The sequence below is a fragment of the Pteropus medius genome, unplaced genomic scaffold, assembly GCF_902729225.1.
Source record: "Pteropus medius unplaced genomic scaffold, Ma_sr-lr_union100, whole genome shotgun sequence".
Classification (NCBI taxonomy): Eukaryota; Metazoa; Chordata; class Mammalia; order Chiroptera; family Pteropodidae; genus Pteropus; species Pteropus medius.
In genome coordinates this window covers 9,249,363-9,270,890 of record NW_024345601.1, presented here as the reverse complement: position 1 = coordinate 9,270,890, position 21,528 = coordinate 9,249,363, and the positions used below count along the sequence as shown (strand labels likewise).

Genomic DNA, 21,528 nt, shown 5'->3' with positions numbered 1-21,528 from the left:
CAAAAGATCCGAACTGTAGAGTTCTTAGATACTTTTACTGTAAGGATCTTGCAGACTTTTAGATATGAGGCCAGTGGGTTATGGTTCAAACAAGAGATTGCTTATTGGAAATTTGTAGTAATCTGAAATACTTATTGAATGTTTACTTCAACTATTAAGTGGCACTTACCCCCAAATTCTTCTTTCCTTTCATACTCCAGGTTGTTAAGATGGCCTAAAGTAAAAAACAGTAATTAATTCAGTGTATGAATGTGGTGTATTCCAGTTCTTTTATGACAGTAAATTTCCCACTATGACTCTCCTCTCCTTTCCTCCTTTCCACCCCAATTCAACCACAGGATGCCACCTGGCATTAAATCTAGAGGAGCAACAGGGCAACCACCAGCAGGGTGAGGAAGAGAAGAAAGGGTATGTATAACTCCCAAAGTAGGTCTGCTTCTTCTGCATGTCGTCTGTTAAACTGAAACAGCTGATCCTTGATTTAAAGATAATTCCTTTATTATTACACTGAACGGAGCCTGTAAATCTCTATTATAAGCTGATAAGCACTGAAGAAAATAGTGTATGCTCAATGTACCAACAGTTTACATTTTCCTAGCTTCATTCTTCCCCATGGTCTGAAACACTGATAAAAAATATTGGCATTTTTCAGAGAGGCTTATAAGCAATAAACAATCCAAGTTTTGTTGTCTATTAAATATGTCTCGAGTTATAGTTCCAATTGGAAATCAGGCTCGATTTTGGTAATCTACCAAGTAGTATGTTTTGGTGCCAGTTGAGCATTGTCCTCAAGGTCTGTGTTCTTTTAAGCTTCTTGTATGCATCCAACTCCACCAGGTTAACCTTCTCAGAGAGGAAATTGGATGCAAAAAGAACAAAAGTTGCAAAAGCCCCTGTTTGCCCCATGACGGCTATTTACACAGCTGTAATCAGTATAAATAAATGACTTTATAAATTTCAACAAATGAAATCATGTTATTTTATTTTGTCTGCTTCGTTTCTTCTTTGTGCCGCCAAGTCACCAGCGTGTCATTTATTTTGGCTTATTTTTGTTAAAATGAGATTTAAAGAAGGGCCCAATTATAGCATCTGAGAGCACTCCTCCCCCCTACCCCAATCTTTCCCTTTTCTGTCAGAGGAAAAAATAGCCCAAAATAAGAATAGTTAACTGACTGACATAAGAACTACGATGTATTAAATTCTTGGAGGACATTTCTTTTTCTTTTTTTCTTCTCTCTCTCTCTCTCTCTCTCTCGGTCAGGTACATTTCTAAGTACTAAAATTCACACTTTTTAGGAGTACAATTTTTGGAGTTTTACGGATAAGTCATCATATGACTACCATCACAATCATTATATAGACTATTCCCATCACCCTAGAGCCCTGTACTTCTTTGTGATCGACCCCCCTTTTTAATATTGCTATATTTTCTGTCTCTATAGTTTTGCCTTTTCCAGCATATCATATAAATGGAATCATACATTATGTAGCCTTTTGATTCTGACTTTTTTTCACTTAGATTGATGTTTTGGAGATTCATCCGTGTCGATGCATGTTGGTTACTTGCATTGCAAAATGTTCTGAACTAGAAGCTAGGTCAAGTCACAATATATATAGCAGACCTAGTTCAGCTAGACAGAGCATATACCATTCATTTATTTATTTACTTACGTGAATATTTACTAAAAGCCTACTGTGTGCCAACTGTTCTGTCTGGTGCTGAAATATAGCAGCAAGAATGGTGAACTGTGAAGAAACAAAGATTTGCCTTGTGTTTGGATCAGAAGCTGTTAGAGGAATCATCAATACAAATTTGGTAAATGCAATTGCTGAAAGACAAACTAAATTGCTTTCTCTCTTACCGGAATTTTTATATATTATATAAAGCTGTTCTGTTTAATATGGTAGCAAGTAGCCACATGGAGTACTTTAAATTTAAAGGAATTAAATTAAATAAAAGCTCTAATTCAATTCGTCACTCTTTCTAGTCTCCTTTTAAGTATTCAGTAGTCACGTGTGTCTAATGGCTACTGTCTTGAAAAGCACAAAAAATTCTACTGAGCAACCCTGATATTGAAGATGGAATGAAAAAAACAAAACAAAACAAAACAAGTAATGACTTCATTTATAACCTCATAATTAATATCAGGTACAATTTATGAGCTAACACTATTTCCTACAATAGACACATTTAAGGAGATAAGATATTTTCTAAATCAGGTTTTTCAAGCTTTGAAGTCACAAAAGACAGACTGCAGTTAATTTAAAAAGTTGTTACCTCATGTGTCCTCATTTTACTTTATATTGAATGTTAGAAAAGATAGTGAGCCAATGCAAAACTAATAATAAGGATTATGGCAGGAATTGCTGACTCTTCATCAAAATCCATTCCCTTCTTTTTATTTTTCCTTCTGCAGTAATAGAATGCTACTAGGTTGACCAGATACACTGCAGCATCTACCCTCACTTGTAGCTGGGTGTGGTGACTTGGTTCTCACCAGAGCAATGTGAACAAAAGTGACATCACTACTGAACATACACTTTAAATGGGCTGATGTGTTTCCTTCACATGCTACTGCAAACCAGCTTCTATACCGTAGCTTTCAACATGCAGAAAAGAACACCACTTTAAGTAGGGCATAATGGAACAATATGAGATGATGCTCAAGTCTTACGATTGTGTGGCCCAATTGAGTGGCCCAATAACCTGGAACCCAACTGACACATAAAAGAGAAATAAACTGCTACCTTATTTGACCCATTGCATTTTGAAATCTGTTTGTTACAGCAGCTAATGTTGCCCTATCTATAAGAGCAGATACAGGCTTAATTTTGCTCAGAAATATATTTTTTTCCAGCCTCAGATATCAGAAAAAAACATATCATCATAAGAAAAAATTTATAGCACTTTCCTTGAATAAACACTACTTTTATCCACAATGAAATTGCTTCCCATCTTTGAAAATCTCTTATTGTAGGTTGGATTCCTTAGAAGCAGAGCCTGAGTTGAGGATTCTCTTGCATCTATTGAACAAAGACTCTAAGAAAAACCTGCAAAGCAGTGAGGAGAGCAGGATGAGAAAGGGGAAAGAGCCAAGAAAAGATGTGGATTCAGCTGGAAACTAGCTGCAGCTATATTCCACTTAGAGCTCTAGAGTATAAATCTCACTGCAGTTTTTCCTGCTTGAGGCAGGGGTAAGTATTTTGAATCTCCATATTACTCAGTCATTGGTTGGTGAAACCTCCTAGACTGTTCATCCAATAAAGTCCAATCCTCTGGAGAAGCAGGAAGCTGTAAACTGATAGCATCTAACACTCTGGTACCTGGGACTGGGTGCACCAGCTCAGTTAGGGCACCTATGCAGCACAGCTCCAGTGTTCACTATAAACTCCTTATCCTTAAATGTGCGGATATGCAATCTATGGTTTTGCATTAGACAAGACTGATGGAAAGATTCTCTTCCCAAAGGGAATCCTATGTTTTTTTATGAATCCAAATACAATCCCTAATTTTGTAAATTCTTTCATAAGAAGATGGACAGTCAGAAAGTTAAATTTTGGAGAAAAAAAAAAACAAAACCAAAAGCTAGAACAGTTGTCTGTATAAGAAGGTGTGAGAAAACAATAGAAGGTAATAGAAGGTAAGAATCCCTGGAGCTGGAACAGAGAGCTGTCTCTGATGTGAGCAAGAGACATGAGAGACAATAGTGTGTGATATTACAGAGCCTGAATTTTGGAGCTAGCTGGGCTCTGCTTGAATCCAGATTCTATCACTTACATACTGTGTGACACTGAGCAAGTAACTTGACCTCTTGTGTGTGCCTCAGTTTCTTCCTCTGTAAAATAGGGAAAATGGTGGACAATAATAGCTACAGACTGTTGAGTGGATTAAATATTCAGTGTATGCAAAGTTCTTTGACTGCTTCCTGGAACACAAAGAGCGCTACATAAGGGTGACTCTGTTGGGGAAGCTAGGTCTTGAAATGAGAGTACCAGGCACAGAATAGGAGAGGACAATGGTTAAAAAAGCCCTTGACCTCTGTATTACCTTGAACAAATTACTTAAATTCTTTATGCTTCAGTTTTCTCATATATAAACTGGGAATAATGATAGCACTTTTCTTGTAGAAATGTGGTAAAAATTAAATGAAATAATCATTGTAAAATCCTTAAAACAGTACCTTGTACATAATACACTTTAAATGTTGTTACTGTGCCGTTATTATTTCACAAGGAAAGGCAGGGGGACTTTTTCAAAGAATGGAGATAACTTCATTGGGGCATGTTCATTGCTTGTATACAGTGGTTTTATGAGACTGGAAAGGTAAGTAGAAGCTGAACTGGAAATTCCTTCTGTGCAAAGGTAAGGTGCTTTGACTTGGGCCGGTAGGTACTTTAAACTCATTGAATGTTATAAACGTTGTCTTAAGTTTTTTTTTCAGAGTAAGGACGTAGTACTAGTTAGCTATTGTTGGGTAACAAATGATCTCATAACTCAGTGTCTTAAGACAAATACTATTCATTTAGCTAGTGATTATGTAGGTTGACAGCTTGCACTGGGATTAGCTGAGAGATTCTTCAGGTCTCGGATAGGCTCCTTTAGGCTCTTGCATGATTCTTCATTTGTCCCCTGGTCCTGTCTAGTCAGCTCTGGTTCAGGCAGCTGGTTGGGTGTGGTGTGGAGCACCTTGGTTCTCTTCTACATGGTCTTCAAGGCTAGCCCCAGCTTGTTCTCATCGCCGAGGCAGAGTTCCAATAGATAGAACAAATGGCTCTTGAGGCCTAGTCTCTAAACTACACAAAATCACTTCTGGTAAATTTTTTTGGCCAAAGCAAATGACTAGTAAAACCCAGAGTCAAAGAGGGTGAGTATTACAAAGTCATAGGAGAGTGAGAATGGATATAGGAACACCATTAATTGGGGCCATCAGTGAAAAAATCTAGCAAATTCTCCAAGAATCAACTTTTTAATTCATGAGAAGAAACAGAGGCAGCAACTACAGCTTTGCTACCCCCATTCAAAGGATCGACTTTTGTAAGGTCCTAGGAGGGGATGTTTTTATACATTCCAAAGAGGTGAGTCACCTTGGTCTTGCTGTTTCTCCTCTTGTGCCCTTAGCCTCTCTCTTCTATACATTTCAAAGATTGGAAGTTAATGCCAGGAGAAGATCTGACTGGGAAGAAACCTGCATCATTGTAGAGGCCTCACAATTCCACATAAGATTATAAAAGAGGTAAACAGTACTGAAGCCATGAGAATTTATTATTGAATAAAAAGGAAAATTTTAATATATAAAAGCAGAATGTTTGGGAAAAAAATTTAGCCCCATTCTATTCCTTTATCTCTTTATTCAGAAAAATAGAAAATTCATATAATCTCCCAATTTACATAACTAGAGATAAACTAAATAATATTGACTAAATGTCATATATTTGATAAAGAAAAAGTACAGTCATAGTACTTGAACTCTACATTAAGCCATATTTTTGATGTAATTTTTTGATATAATTTATATGCATTGTTAATTTTCATGTAACCACTTGATGTGTAACCAACAATATATATTATTGAGGACCACCAGTCTGTAAGAAAAGAATGAATTGAGGACCATAGAATTTACTCACTGGTCACATGGAGGTTTTCCTGTCATTGGCTTGCTGATTTTAGTACATTGATTAAAATTGCCTATGTCCTCAGTAAGAAGTCATTCCTTCATAATTCAATCATTTAAAATAAATCAGTTTAATGTTATCTTTAAAGAAAAAGAAGAATGTAAAATTTACAGGGAAAAAGTATAACAATTTTTCCTTTGAACGCCTTGTGTTGATGTGTGAATTGAACAGAACTGGGCTATGTTTGGGCTGCCCCAGAAGCTGATTGTGTTGCCGCACAAGCTGACTCTGAGATAAGGGTCAGAGAGCAAGTAGTTTATCGAGGAAGGGAGCCCAGGAAACATTGGTAGGGAAGTGAGACCTGGGGGCGGGGGGAGAACAGCAAATAGTGGGTGTAGTATCAAACTGGTTACCTTTGTGGGCACCTGGGCTTAATCCCCCAGGGGAAGCCTGGGAGGCAGGGTAGACCACCTGCTTCAGAGATGTTCCACCTGAGAGGTGAGGGAGCTGAGACATTTATACACTCACTACTATTATCTGTGGCTGAGGGCTGCTCCTAGGAGGTGTTACTTGCCTGGCATATCCAGCCAGCCTGTGTGGTGAGCAGGCTCCTGCAAGCAAAGAAAATCATTAGGCAAAGACATGCAAATGATGTGCATAGAAATAAGTGCTGAGGAAAAATGGATTGTGACTCTCGGCGTCTATTCCAGACTAAATCCCGGCTTTCAAACCTTTTTAAAAATTTTAACTAGCCACTCAAATACTTTTATGGAATATAAAACAGTATGTAAAACTGATTAAAAAATGCAACTACTTTGATTTCTATGATGGTATGCGCTTGTGTCCAGTGTTCTATCTTTCCCCATGGCTCTGAAAACCAACTCTGAGGAATGCAAGGGCTCCTCAGGAAACAGTTTGAAAACACATGATTTAGATCTTTAGGGACATTCCGGTTCTAGGTCCCTGGTTGACATCTTTGCATAAAGATACCTTTCGCTAATATCTTCTCTCCTCTTAAAACCAAGGGCAACACAAAAAGGCCTTCAAAACCTCATTTTAAAAAGTTCAATTGAATTTCATGGTGATAAGAGCCACCCCCCTGCCCAAAATAAAGACTCAAGGGAGGAAAACAACAAAATATCAAAATGTAACAAAACAACTAATTGTATGCCTATTTAAAACCCACAGAGACTATCCAGAATTGGGTAGCCATAGTAACACACCCAGAAACATCCTGTGGGTGTGACTGCAAGCTGGATGAGGAGGAATGGGGGTGTGGAGGGCAGGGGTCTGCTGGGCAGGGCACTCTCTCTGCACAGATTCACCACTGAGACTGGAAAGGAACAGCCTTAACAGAAGCTGTGAATCTCCTCAACGAACATAGAGGTTTATCTATATTTTTGGCAACTTCCTTTTGGAATCAAAAGTTGGCTTCTTCAGAGAGAACTTAAATGGAAGCATATTTTTAAAAAAAATCTTTGATAAAATTCACACTATGGGGGGAAAAAAAAACAGAAGACCAAATGGAAACTGTGGGCGGTAGCTGTGATTGTGCCTTTTCAAGCAGTTCCTTAGATACCGCTCTGAGTTTGGGCTTGTATTGTGTTGATATTCACATTAAGTGACTGAAACTACAAGGGAGCCCATGAGGTATTGTAGTAAAAGCTATCGGTGCCTGCCCTGTACACCTCTGTTTAGACCCTCCACCAGCTGTTGTGAATGTTAAAGTTAATGACTCTCAGCTGCTTCCTATCCACAGCACTGCCCTTGGCCAACTGGCACTGCCTCTTCAAAAAATACCTGGGAAGCTGTATCTTCCCTACAGCCCCAAACAATGACTGATTAATACTGGGGTATAAGATCTTGGTCCCTTGTCTCAATTTAAGACATAACTATGGTACCATTCAAGCTTCTTGATGGGATCAGCCTTAACCCAGACACCAGAATACATCATTTCCTTGCTCACCTTATTCCTTTGTTCTGTTTCCCTCACTTCCTTGAAGGTTTCTTCTGAGATCACCTTCTCAATAAAACACTTGCAAAATAATAACACTTTTCAGGATCAGCTTTTAGGAAACCTATCCTGAAACAAGCATCATGAGAATAGCCTTGAAATAAGCATGAGCCCATCTGCCTTCAAGTCCTGATCCATCACTAGGAAGCTGCAAGGCCAAGAGCAAATTTCTTGACCTCTCATGGACACAAATACACAAATGACTAGATCACTGTTTTTGTTTGTTTTATCTCAGCCCACATCCTTGCCTAGCTTCTTTCCAGCCATATTCTGCTTTTCTTTCTCTCTTATAGGTTTTCCCTGAAGCCAATACATCAATACATCACTTGCAAGAACCCCAACAGGCGGCTCTATACATGGGGAGTCCGACCTAAGACATATGATAATAGTTGGAGGGAAAATGCATCTTTTGCAGCCCAATGGGAGCCACCAAAATCTACGAGGAATTGGCATCCATCTTCCATCCTCCAACCAGCAGGAGTCTCCTTTCATTAGATCTACACATTGGATTTTCACAAGATTCCTGGTAAATGACAGCTCTTAGATACAAATGTCTGAAAGCTGTTAGACCAGAAGATCTCTAATGTTGGGTCTAGCTTGACAGTTCTGGAAAGACTTTCTCTACTACTCACTGAATAATAGTGCTCTGGATTTATTGAGATTGGGGAATAAATGGAGCCAGGCTAGGTATTAAAGAATATATGGCTGGAAGAAGCCTTGGGCATCACTGAGAAAATTTTCAGATTATTTCAAATAGAAGCGTTATTTTCATCCTTTAGATTTTCAGTCTGCCTCCTTTGGTTGCTTGCCTCCCTGAAAATCTCAGAACTTTTATACCAGGGTAGATGCTGTTGTTGCTCTGCCTAGATACTCTTTTATTGGACTTGGGTATCCATCCTTCAGTTGTCCTAAGCTAATGGGAGCCACCTCACCTAGAGATGCCTGGGAGTTTATCCCCCAGTATCTATGTTCCACCTATTCCAGGTAAGAGATTGTCATGGCCAATGGCTAAATCATGCTGGGAATTTAAAGTGTACCCTTTTGCTTCCAGCTGAAACCAATCTGTAATTTAATTCACACTCCAGATCTTCTTATGGGATCAGACTGAAGCTAGACTCTAGCTGAGACCACGATGTTGCTCAGCCCCTTTTCCTGCTCCATCTTGCTTCTCTCACTCCCTTACTGTTTTCTCTTGACAGCACACCCTAAAAAAATCATTGGCAAAACAACTCCTCAGTAAGGCTTTGCTGCTGGAAAACTTGGCGTGCTAATAGTTCAGATATCTGAGGGCCACAAAAGGTGAGATTTGGCTGGGGACCAAACACCAATTGATAAAAATGAGGTCCAAAGGAAGCAATTTAGGGGTCCTTGATTCAGAAAAGCTAGTATGTCATACCCTTTTCAAATTTCCCAAACAGCTCTTCAATGTGTGAAAATAAATAAGAAAAAGAAAATTTTCTTATTAGTGTGTTTTCTTATTCAAGAAATCAGAGGATTTTTTTTCTTATAGCTGTATCTTCAGTGTTCATAACAGTTTGTAACTTATTAAATGTATTTCAAGAAATATTCCAAAATATATTGTTGGTAGACGTTCATATTTCTGAATGCATTTGGAATACAATGAAGACGTAAAAAATGGCAGGCTTAAGGGACAAGATAGAAGATAAACCTACTTTTAGGTTTATTAACTTTGCTTCTTTTCACTGAAGGAGAGCAAGTCTTATTAAATTCTAATTATTTTCCCATTCTTTTGCATTCTGATTGTTATGTTCTTTTAGTATGCTTCTTTTAGAGAAATTAACTGTGTTCAGAATTGTGTATTCAATATCCATCATATGTGAGCTTTAAGCTACAATTTCTGTAGACTACGCTATTACTCAATTCTAAATGCCATTTTAAAAGCCAGTTTTGACATTTATTCAAACCATCTGAGGTCTCTAGTCCTCTGGGGAGACCGTGTGTGGTGCTGAATAACTAATATGAATTCCTCAAGCCTTCGAATGGTTTATGGAGCAGGATGTGATATCAGGATCTTTGAGATGTTCAGTGGAGTTAAATCTGGCATTACCTTTGCAGTTATCTTTCTTTGTTGAGAACCAAGTAAAAACATTTCTTGATGGATAGAGAGAGAAATGAAAGAAATTTAGGGGAAATTTGGCCCCTTTTCACTCCCAGGATATCTTTATTTTAATTTTCTTTCTATTACTTAAGTAATTACCTTTCGTAGGGGAGTGCAGAACAGAAATTGGGGTGAGGTACTCACCTGAAGCACAAAATTTAAGCGGGTGCCAAAAAATATTTTAATGCACTATTTTTATTGTGGTGAAAACATATATAATTTATCATTTTAACACCACTGAACAACAACGCCCCTTTTCCTCCTATCCCCAGTCCCTGTTGACCAAAATTCTACTTTCTGTTTCTATGAATTTGACTACTTTAGATATGTAAGTGGAATCACGCAGTTTGTCCTTTTGTAACTAGCTTATTTAGCGTAGTGTCCTCACAGCTCATCCATGTTGTATGTAGTATGTGCCAGAATTTCCTTATTTTTTTAAGGCTGAATAATATTCTATTGTATGTGTATACCATATTTCCTTTATCCATTCATCCATTGATAAATATTTGGGTTGCTTCCTCCTCTTGGCTATTGTGAATAGAATTACTAATATTATGTTATGTGTCGATTTTACCATAATTTCTTTATTCTTTTTTCTTTTTGCTCTTCTGACTCGATTTTAAATGACTGGTCTTCAACTTTGCCAATTCTTCTGCCTGATCAAGGCTTCTAATAAAATTTTCAGTTTATGTACTGTATTTTTCAGCTCCAGAATTTCCATTTCTTTTGTATAGTTTTTATCTCTTTTTTAATCTATTTTTGTTCATACATTGTTTTTCTGATTTCATTTAGTTTTCTACATGTGTTTTGTTCTATCTCAGTCAGCATTTTGTTGACAATTATTTTAAGTTCATTTTCAGGAAGCTCATAGCTCTATTTTTCTTTAGGGTTGGTTTCTCGATGTTTATATTATTACTTTGATTGGGCTATGCTTGCCTGTTTATTTGTATGCCTTATAATTTGTTGTTGTTTTTGGGATTTAAGCATTTGAAACAAACAACCACTTCTCTCTGTCTCTGTGAATTGGTTTTATGCAGACTGGCTGAAGGTTCTAGAACCTCTTAAATTTTTTCTGATTTCTTGCTCTCTTTATATCTGCCTGCAAACTGCAGCTGTAACATGCTGCTCACCTCTGTTTACAGTGGTTTACAAATCCCATTAGCACTATAAGTCGGCAAGACATAAACCAATCCCTCAGGTTGTCCCTAGACAAGCCAGAACCTTGGATGCATGATCCACTCTTTTGTTAGCACCTCAAAGGAGGAGCTCATGTTAGGTGAGTGAGTGGGGTGGGAGGGATCTCCCAGTTGCTCTATGCTATGCCACATAGGTAGAGGGACACAAATGAATGTGTCAAATACTGTGGATTTTTCTACACTTTGCAGTGGAATCCTGTCATTGTTTCACAACGATCTGGGTTTTAAAGCTTCTCAGTTGGTCTCTAGAGTATTCACAGGGGTATTCATATATTGTTAACTTGATGTCCCTGTAGGAGAAAGAGGGCCTGTTACTTCCTAGTCTGCTATTGTGTTGATATCTGAATCACTTTCATCTTCATTCAAATCTATTTTTAGAAAGACTACCTTAGTAAAGCCATTGATCTCAATGTAAGTCATTGCTCTTCTCTGCCTGAGACCTTGTATTTAAACCTTATTTTGCTGCAAGAGTGAAAGAATAAACAATATTTTAAAGAATCAAAATTAATGCAGAAAACACTTAAAATTTCAAAAATTTAAATTAATGTCAGAGTGTTTATTATATTTTTAAGGTAAAATTCTAAGAGACTACTGACTTGTTATAGAGAATGAAGAAGAAAAGTTATGTGTGACTTAGTGAGTTGTTACTATTTGCGACTCATAGGCAAAGATAGTCTTAACTCGAAGCTAGAACAAATTTAATCATCATGTTTAAAGCAACTGTGATAACAGGCTAATGTTCAAAGGTAGGGAAGGTAGAAGAAAAAGATGCATTAACTGAAATAGCAGAAGTACACTTTGTCTTGCTTAATGTGTATTGACAGCCTATCATCAATAGATAAGCAGGAATGAAAGGAAATATCAGGTAAAAAGTTAGAGACCCAATGTGTGGGTTATTCAACGCACTCCTGAAGTTAATGTAGATTTTTTTTGTCTGTACTTTTTCACTCAAAAGTAAGAATTTAAATTTTGAAACCAAAAGCATCTTCTTCTTTGCAAAAAGCATCTTCCATTTTGTAAGACAGTTTGGAGGCAGGTGGTAATTGAAGATTTAAAGAGCAAAATTTCAACTCTGTTAAAAGCAATTGTGTGTTTAAATTATTCCTAAATAGGTAGATAAGGCTGAATTTTTTGTCTCTAATCCTCTTCTATCCCTGAGGCCTCTAGGCTTCCTCTTTCTTGCTTCAGATCTCTTTATGTACACCTGCTCACCTTCATCTTTACACAAATACACTCTCAGAAAGATTCTTCCTTAGTAAGAATGTAAGCCATTGCTACCCCCTGCCTGGGGCCTTGCATTTAAATCTTATTTTGCTGCAAGAGTGAAAAGAATAAACAGGCTTTTTCCTTCTCAAATGGATTTCAGGCCTTTCTGAGGAGACTGCAAGTATTGAGTGAGGGTCCTACCTGAGAGCAGATAGGAGATGTTACACTATCTATCACCTTTGCTTCTGCAAAGGCTGACCTTGGTGGCATTGATCATGCAGAAAGAACTATTTAAATGAAATAATATTTGATATTGAGATGATACCTCATAAATTGATGTGAAGAACATTTATAAAGAGGAAATGTAATTCTGTACCATTTCTGACGTTTGTATTCTAAATAGTCAGAGGAAAATGAGCAATGGGTATTTCCTAATCTCCCCTGGCTAGTTCAGTAGGAATGGAGACATGCAAAACTGGCATTCGCTCAAGTGGGGTTAATGGTTCTCCCTAAAGTAAAAAAAAGATACCTCAAAAACGTTTTATGAATATATTCCCTCCTTCCTTTATTCAACACATACTAATTGAACTTTCAATGTGTGTCAGGCATTGTTCCAGGCCCTTGATTTTCAGAAGAAAACAAAACTTCATAGATAACTGTGTCACCTGGGGATATCATGGGAGGAAGACATGTAGCTTTAGAAACGTGCTCTTTGATTTAAATTGTAGAGAATATGAAAAACTTCTGAAGACAATGGAGCTAAGTGTAGTAGGTTCTAAAACACTGTTTTATCTGTGTATCAATTAGAAATCTTGCTTAGCTGGCAATTGATTTTCCTAATAATGATGATTAAATAACACAAGAGTAAAAATGCTCTCTGGATCATGAAAGAAAATTAGGTTCTGTTTAACACAGAACCTGTGTTAAATGTATTTCTTAATTATTTGAAAGTCTGTGTGTCTCAATTAATCAGGCAACGTGATTAACTAAAGAAGGTTTTTTCTTGGCCTAGCATGATAACACTGAATTTACTGCGACTTGATTGCTCAAAGCAAACAAGTCTGTAAAAATGTCCAGGAGTGAGAAAGAGGCAAATATATTTTAGTATTCATAGGTTGATGTAAAAGCCAATTGTATGAAAACCTGAGCCCAAAAAAGACCAGTCAGACTGGTGCTCAGCGGTTCAAATCAATTATGTTATTTAGTACAAAGCTACAGAACTGCATATACCAAAAACTTAGTTATCAGCTACCACACATTATCTCTGCCTGGATTTTATTTTTCTTCTGGTGAATCGATAGAGACAATTCTTCAGGAGAGCCTCATCTGGAAAGAATGAGGTTTGGAGGAAGAGAGAAAACAGATTGGCATTGCTCCAGGCTGTCCAGAAATAACCAAGTAGAACATCTAACTCATTGGGTGGCAAGCCAATCAATGTCTTTTTCAGTTCAAAGTCCTAAAAATTATAAAACAAAAGCTATTCTGTGAGAGATGAGCCTTATGGGGACATACAAACAAAAAGTATTTGGGTTCAAATGGCCATGGCAATTTACTGATTGTTTTTTTGTCCCCAAACTGCAGCATATGCCTCTGAAGTCTTTGAAATGATACTATGTGGTATATCACTGTATAAAGGAAAAATTCCTAATAACTGAGTCATTGTGACAGGTTTCTTTATTAGTAGAGCAAAGAGAACACTTGAGACATAATAATGAGTTTTAGGCCCAATGCACTTGGGGTAGAAGAAGTTCATAGCCCTAACCACAGGGAAGAAAACATTAGTGAGAGAATCTACTTTTAATCAGAACAATAAAAAAGGCTTCAGTTCAGAAAATCCAGAGTCGGGGGAGGGGAGAGCGGTAATCAAGCAGGAGAGAAAAACGAATAGCCAATCTACCTCACAATAGAAACATAAAACTCATTTTTAAAAAGTGCCAACATATTAAGGAGCTTGGATGCACTCCATCCTAACCATAAGTAAAAAAATAAACAAACTAAAAATCAACAACTCTTCTTAGATCTATCAGAAATTGAGGTCACAGGGCAAACCACTAAACCACTGCCCCCAAGACTGAAGAGACAAACAGACAGATACGGAAAATAGCAGAACATTAACTCATGAGCAAAAACCTTCTCAAGAGCCAGTACTAGGGTAAGAAAACCACAATTGTAATTAATAAATTGCTGGAGGCTCAGTGTAGATAAGTCTAAGAGTTAAAAACTGTAGTGACCTAGTCATAGTGGGGGGCTTTATTGAGTTTTATCTCCAGGAGTGCTCCCAGCTTCCCACCGAGAAGATGCGAGAAAAATCTCATGCTTCCAGCCAGAGCACTTCATGCCAGAGCACTCTCTTCTTAATAAAGTCTTTTCCCAGGAGAAACTATTTTTACCAGATCACCCATTTGATGGAGGTGGCATAGATCACATAGAACATAGAAGATGGCCAAGCTGGAGGGTTACCTGACTCACATCAAAATTTGTCTGAGAAAGCCAATGATTTTCAGGATTAATGTTTTGCTGCAGCATAACTTAGCATACACTTGCTAAAATACGTGCTAATTACTACATCGTTTGGAAGTGATGGTCTGGGGTTTTGTTTTTGGAAAGACTATGAGGCTAAAGACAAGCTCAAGGAAAACAGTAGCAAGATCAGTTAGCCTATCTTCCATGAACAAGAGGAGGAGTATTTGCCAACTGTAAGATCCTAGCCTAGTGCTGCCCCATAGATCTTTTAGCAATGATGAAAATGTTCTATATCTGCATTGTCCAATATGGTAGCAACCAGCCATACGTGCTATTCAGTACTTGCAATGCAACCAATGCAAATAGGAAACTGAATTTTTAATTTTATATAATCTTAATTTAGCCTTGTGTGAGTAGAGGCTACCATATTGGACAGCACTACTGCAGTCCATACTCTATTTGCATACATATTGGGGACTTAAAGTGGCAAAACAAAGAACTTCTGGATCCTAAAGAGTATGTTTAATCAGTCCTTTAAAAAATTATTTAAAATTAAATATAACATGATTCTTTGTGAGCATGGCCTATTTCTTGAATTTCTTGAGACTGTAGGGTGAGGAAAGTTTGGTTAGTAGTTTTATGCTTCCAAATATAATTTAGTAAAAATTATGATTATTAAAAATATATTATATTGTCTTAATACATTATCCCCTTTAAGTGTCTTAATTTGACACTTACCTAAAATGAGCACTAAGTCAAGCATTTGAGCGGAGGTGTCTTCTTTGGTATGTGATCCCAGATTCTCAATGAAGAAGCAGAAAAGTGAGACAGGGATGGAAGAAAGCCAATGAAGAATGTATTATTTAGTGAGTCACTTCTGTAGGCAATTGGGGTATAATCCTGCTGAGACTCTCTGGGACACTGCATAAAGGTACACTTTATAATTGTTCCCCTGAGAGGAGAGGAAGCAGGAGTATTTATCTACCTTCTCTTATTTCTGATTAATTGAGGGTTGATCGTGTGGAAGGCTGTTAACATCCTAGTATTTCCAGCTAGTTTAGCTGGAGCTGCTCCTATGCCAGAAAAAAACCTTAGAGAGAGGTAGACATAGAGGCTTGTGTAGAAAGCTGCCTTCATGGTCAAGACCTGTCCTCCAAAGCTGCAGATGACCTCCAGGATGGGCTAAGGGAATATCATCAGTGTACCGACATTATCTGCTAAAATGTTCAAGAATATTATAAAACTCATCCTTGGTTCCATTGCAGTCTGGCCTACATTATGCATAAATAAACAGAATCAGAACAGTGTGATCCAACTCTACCAACATCTGAGTGAGTCGGTTTGTGTAGCACCTGGAAAGTGTTTGCTTTCCTGATATAAGAAACTGTCTTGGCTATCACGTCTTTTGCTTTTGTAATCTATTCTCTTCTTTCTGTTTGGAACACAGATGAGATGTCTGGTAGTCTAGAAGCTCCATTGAGACTGTGAGGCAACAATAAACCACCAAGTTTAAGGTATAAAAGATATGTAACTCAGTGTGAGTTTTGGATGATATTGTAGAGTAACTGCACTGGTCTTGGACTGCGATTCTCCTGACTTCTTTTCAAAGTTCTATTTGTTTAATTCTGCATTCAAAATTTTGGTTATATACAGATAAATGCTCTCTGAAGGGCAGAGAGCCTGTCCAATATTCTCCAGTCACACTCATCATCTTTCAGTTCCAAGCCTGTCATTGAATATGAATTTAAAGAAGGTATTTGAAGGAGTTTTAATCATATAGATGGTCCTCCTTTACCACTAGAGAGGCAGTTTATTATTTACCTCCACTCAAGTCGGGTATTACTTCACCTTTCAATGAATAATTGATTCTGCATTTGTGTCTACCCAATGTGTAAAATAATGCCAGGATTAGGCTAGTCCTGAAAGAACTCATAGAAAACACTGTTGCTATCCTGTCCAGATCCACATTAACAGGAGTAATGCATCTGTCCCCCAGCTGCTGTAAGCAGAAGCTTTTAACAGCTTACAGCTGTCCTTTTCTTCAGACACATTCTCTCAGCTCCTGAGAGCCACCTCACCCAGAAATGCCTAGGAGATTCTGTGTCCTGCCCCCGGGAGTAGCTCACAGTTAATAATTATCTGAAAGAGGGAACAAAAAGGCCATCCCTCTTGCCTCAAGGTGGACCAACTCTGGTTCCATGCCTGCTCCAGAGCTTGCTGCAGGATCCAACTGAGACTACATAACAGCTAAGACAACCTCATTGCTTGGCTCCTTCCTTTACTCTATCTTCCTTACTTCCTTCCCTTTCTCCAGAGAGCCCTCAGTCACTAAGGCACTTGCACAAGAACCCCTATCTCAGAATATTCTTCTAAGTCAGGAGGCCTGACTTAAGACACATTTGAAAAAAATTTAACACTTTGTTCTAGTCTCTTAATCTATGGAGAAAAGTTATAAGTGCAATCAATGATATCACATCAATGTTTTTAACACACAAAACACATTTATTTTTCAAAACACATTTAGTATCTATTAATAATTGTCAATTCTTTAAAAGAATTGGTAAAAATTAGGTATTTTCTACTGGAGAATTCACAAATATAGTCTTTATACAAGAAGGAAGGCTGTTCACTGTGCAAAAGTAAGATGTATGCCAAATCCTACATAATCTCAAGTTGCTCTGAATCTCCCTTCCACTTAAACATTCACTCCACCTAGAAGTAGAATACTCAAACTAAGTGAAATATCTTTAAGACTAATTTTACTTCTACCCTAATGAATAGAATCAAGGAACCATAGATGGGAAAGTGGTTTGGGATGGTCGTAAATAGATTTCAGTTTCTACAGAGGCATAAACTATCAGGAAAAGTTCTTTGTAATATCAGTCAGGTGCCCAGAGGAAATTAATATGTAGATATCAAAAGCATAAGTAGACTCCTAATACTGAGTCAGACACAGAATCTGGTACCAGAGTGACTGGATAAGAGATTCTAATTAGAAAATGAATATGCTCCCCTAAGGATCTGACTGAAGGGTGAAGTTTCCATTTATTTGAGTTGGGTATTACAGTCAAAGCTGGTTTTGTTCCATCCATCAAGGGAGAACTAAATGTGTTCTGTGAGGCATTACCTGCGCTCTCTCTTCTTTATAATGTCTGATTTCCTGGAGATGTGGATATATGGAGAGAATTTGTTATATGTTTTAGGTTCTTTGGAAGAATAAATTTCATACATGGGGAGTAGGGTACCTTACTAAGTTTTAGACATTAATATTATCAATATAACTCATTATAATAATATTATTAATATAAAACAAATCTATATGTTATCTTATAACAATGAAGGATATATTGTCCATAGTACTTCACTGATTTATTTTCATACAGGCACCTTCTGGCCATTTTCATTCTCTCAGCAAATATTTTAAAGGTCCTATTATACCCAAGATTCAGTGCTAGACTTTGTTGAGATCTTATGATCTAATAAGGGAACAAATGTACAAATAGAACTTCAAATCATGTGCAAAACGATGTGTGTTAAAAGACAAACATGAAATGTCATGGAGATTAAGAAGAGAACAAACAAAAAAGATCTTTAGCTATAGTGACCACTGGAGGAAAAGATGGCAGATACCTGAAATCATTATCAACATCATTATAGATATTATTAAATAAGTCAATATGTTAAATAGAGTCAAACAAGGTTGTTATTTCACGAGTTAATCTTTTTACATACCACGATCACCTTTCTAATAATATTAAGCACTTTTCACAAGGACTTTGAAAAACCAAAGCTTGCCCCCCGCCCCAAAACATCCAAGAATTTTGAAAAATGACTTACCAAATGGAAAACTCTCTTCAAAAATCTTTGGACACAAAATTCTAGAGAAGAGTAATTTTGATGACATTCATCTATGAAAAGAATGCTTTTTCTAGCATATCTAAAAATGAAGAATCTCATTTTGAGTTTAGGTTTTCAGGGTACGGGTTTTCAATGGATTTTCAATTTTTCAAAGTCATCAAAAATAAAAAGGAAGAAGGAAGAAAAAATATAAAGCCATATCTCATCTCTAGATCTCTGAAACATGAAGGGAGGGAGAAAGACAGGAAGAGAGAGAAAGAGGAAGAGAAAGAGAACACAGATTCGATAAAGAGTTTAAAGAAAACTTAATACTCATATATGTTTGACTATCTTTTCAAACAGAAAAAGGAAAACTTTCACTAGTTTGGGAGTGAGAGCATAGTAAGTATTAGAGAGAATAAAAATATATAACAAATATCAGAACGTTTACTATTACCTTCTGTTGTTTGAGTTTTTAAATGAATTTCCAGAGTTATTTTTCTTGGTTGTGCATATAGAAGAACAACATGCTAAATTGGAAAAAAAGGAGTTAGGAACATATTCTTAGAGTAGGAACATATCAGTTATTTATTCACCAACTATTTCTTGGATGTCTACCATGCCAGACACTATGCTAGAAATCAGGAATGCAGAGAAAAACAAGATTTAATAACAGCTTTGAAATCTGGTTAGGTTAAAGAGATACAAATATAGTACTCATTAATATCAATAAAACTAACTCATAATATGTTCCACATAGTCTGTCAAGCACCTTACATGCAGGTATCTTTCTATCCTCATAGATGAGTAAACAGGAACTCATAGAAGTTCAATAACTTGCCCATGATTCCCTATGCTGAAGTTAGGTTCCTAATCATCATACTATTAGGATATTTTTGAAGAGCTATTTTTTTATAAAAGAAATGAGAAACTGCCTAGAGTTGGAGGGAAGAAAGAGAATTTGTCAAGGCTCTCCAGCATTGGTATTATTTTAGATAAGTGTTAAAGGATGAGTAGATGGGGGCCATGAGAAGAACATATGCGAAAGTCCAGCAACATGAGCAAATAGCAGTTAGCTCAGAATGGACCATTGAGTAAGCTGGGAAGAGAAGTAAGAGATGAGCCTGGGAAAGTAATCAAGATCCCAGTGGGCCTGATATGTCTTGTTTAGGTGTTTAACAAGACATTGAAATTATTAGAAAAGGTGTTATCTTAGGACAAGTTCCATGCATGAAGTCCCCGAGACAAGGATTTAGGTGCAAATGATTTATTAAACAAACACTCCCAGGAGAAACTGGCTGGATAAAAAGAGGACAGAGAAGGGAAAGAGGCCAATCAAGAGTGCAGTTTTAGGTGAAATCCCCGTCTCAGCTTAATCCCATGGGGGAACTCTGAAGAATAAATTATATCTCAATAAGTTTTGCAGAAAGGCAAATAATTTGGGATTTCTACTCCCACACCAGTAGGTCATTGGCTACGAGCTGCCCCAGGGATATAAACTTCCAGAGATCTCCAGTTCTCCGTGAATATGGGTAAAGCAACTCCAAGAGCCCAATGGTGGACCTCTGAAAAAGGATGCAGAACCCAGTCGTTACCAGCAAAGCAGGCAGAAGTTGGGAGAAAGGTGTACAGAACATATGCAGAGCACAATAGTATTTGCTACAGGTGGTAATGCCATAATTGTCATGAGAATGACATTTATTAGAATTAGAATTGTCATTAGAATTACAATGACTCAAAAACATTGAAAATCTTGAATTGAAAAACATAAAATCTCCAGACAAAAAATCATCTATTAAACAATGATAGCAACATAGGCAGAGATGAAAGGCCCATAGAATTATAAGACATAAGAACAAAAATGAGTAAGAAGCTTAGATATTACCCAACCCCATTACAATTTGCAGATGAATAAATCATGACCAAAGAAATCACCATGCCCACCTAATTAGTGGCAGAGCCAAACAAAGTATTGTTTTCCTGACTCCAACTAGTCTACTTGCTATTCTATATCTGCAACTTTGGAGAGGCATTATGTTCAAACCCTAATTTGTAACAATAAGACAAAGATTTCTTAATCACTGAGATTTAAAATTTTCTAACCTCCCTTGCAGTTGGATGTGACATGTGACTGAATCCTGGGATGTAAGTAAGGACAATGTTCCTAGAAGCGTAACTTCCAGGCTTGCCTCATAAAAAACACCCAGGTGGCCATTTGTATTTTCTTTTTACAGCTGCTGGCAATCTAAGGACGACTCAAAGGAAGTAGAGAAAGATAGATCAACAAAATGGAAGGATCCTGGATCACTGGATGACTGTAAGGAGCAACTTCTCCCCAGCTCAACTACCAATCATCCTCTATTGGACTATAACATTTACTAGCAAGAAATAAACATTTACTTTGACCAGTGACTAAAATTTGGGGATTATTTGTGACAGCAGTTAGCCTATCCTAATATGAAAGCCATTGATAAATTTCTTCAAGTGGTTTTGAGCCCCTTTAAGGCACCAGTCTGATATAGTAGGTAATCCAAAACTACATAAAATATGGCCCTGTTCTAAACTAGTCTTCAGGATCACAGCAGGAGAGAGAAGTCATAAACAAAAGAGGACAGCTTAAGGCAATAGATGCTATAGAAATTAAGAGCAGTAATAGAAGACTTCTGGTTGCGTTGTTCACAGACATCTTCATAGAAGAGATGGTAGTGCTCTGAAACCTTGAAGGATGTATCAGGATTTTGATAAGATGATAGAATGAGAGTGCACCATAAAATGAGGAATGGCCTAAGATAAAAGAGAATCAAAGACAGATTTGGGAGTCCTCTCAGGATAAAATCTAGAAAAGTGGGACTAAATTTTTGAAGACTGAATTTTAAGCTAAGTGGTTGAATCAATTAGCTGTTGCTGTATAACAAATAAACCTAAAGCTTAAAGGCTTAAAAAACAAACAAACCCCTGTTTGTTATTTCTTATAGGTGTTTGAATTGCCCAGGAGTGTTTTGCTGTTATGATTCAGACTTGACTGATCTTTACTTGGCTCTCTCATGCATCTGCATTCAGCTAATGAGTCAGTTGGATAA

General features: G+C 37.2%; 1 long non-coding RNA gene across 1 annotated transcript; it reads left to right on the top strand.

The window, feature by feature from the left end:
* Window positions 1–338: 338 nt before the first annotated feature.
* Window positions 339–20,853, top strand: LOC120611900 (uncharacterized). The gene is made up of 5 exons (XR_005655315.1): window positions 339–408; window positions 2,979–3,195; window positions 5,120–5,234; window positions 7,921–8,926; window positions 20,683–20,853. It is a non-coding gene; the product is annotated as an uncharacterized LOC120611900 (long non-coding RNA).
* Window positions 20,854–21,528: the final 675 nt, after the last annotated feature.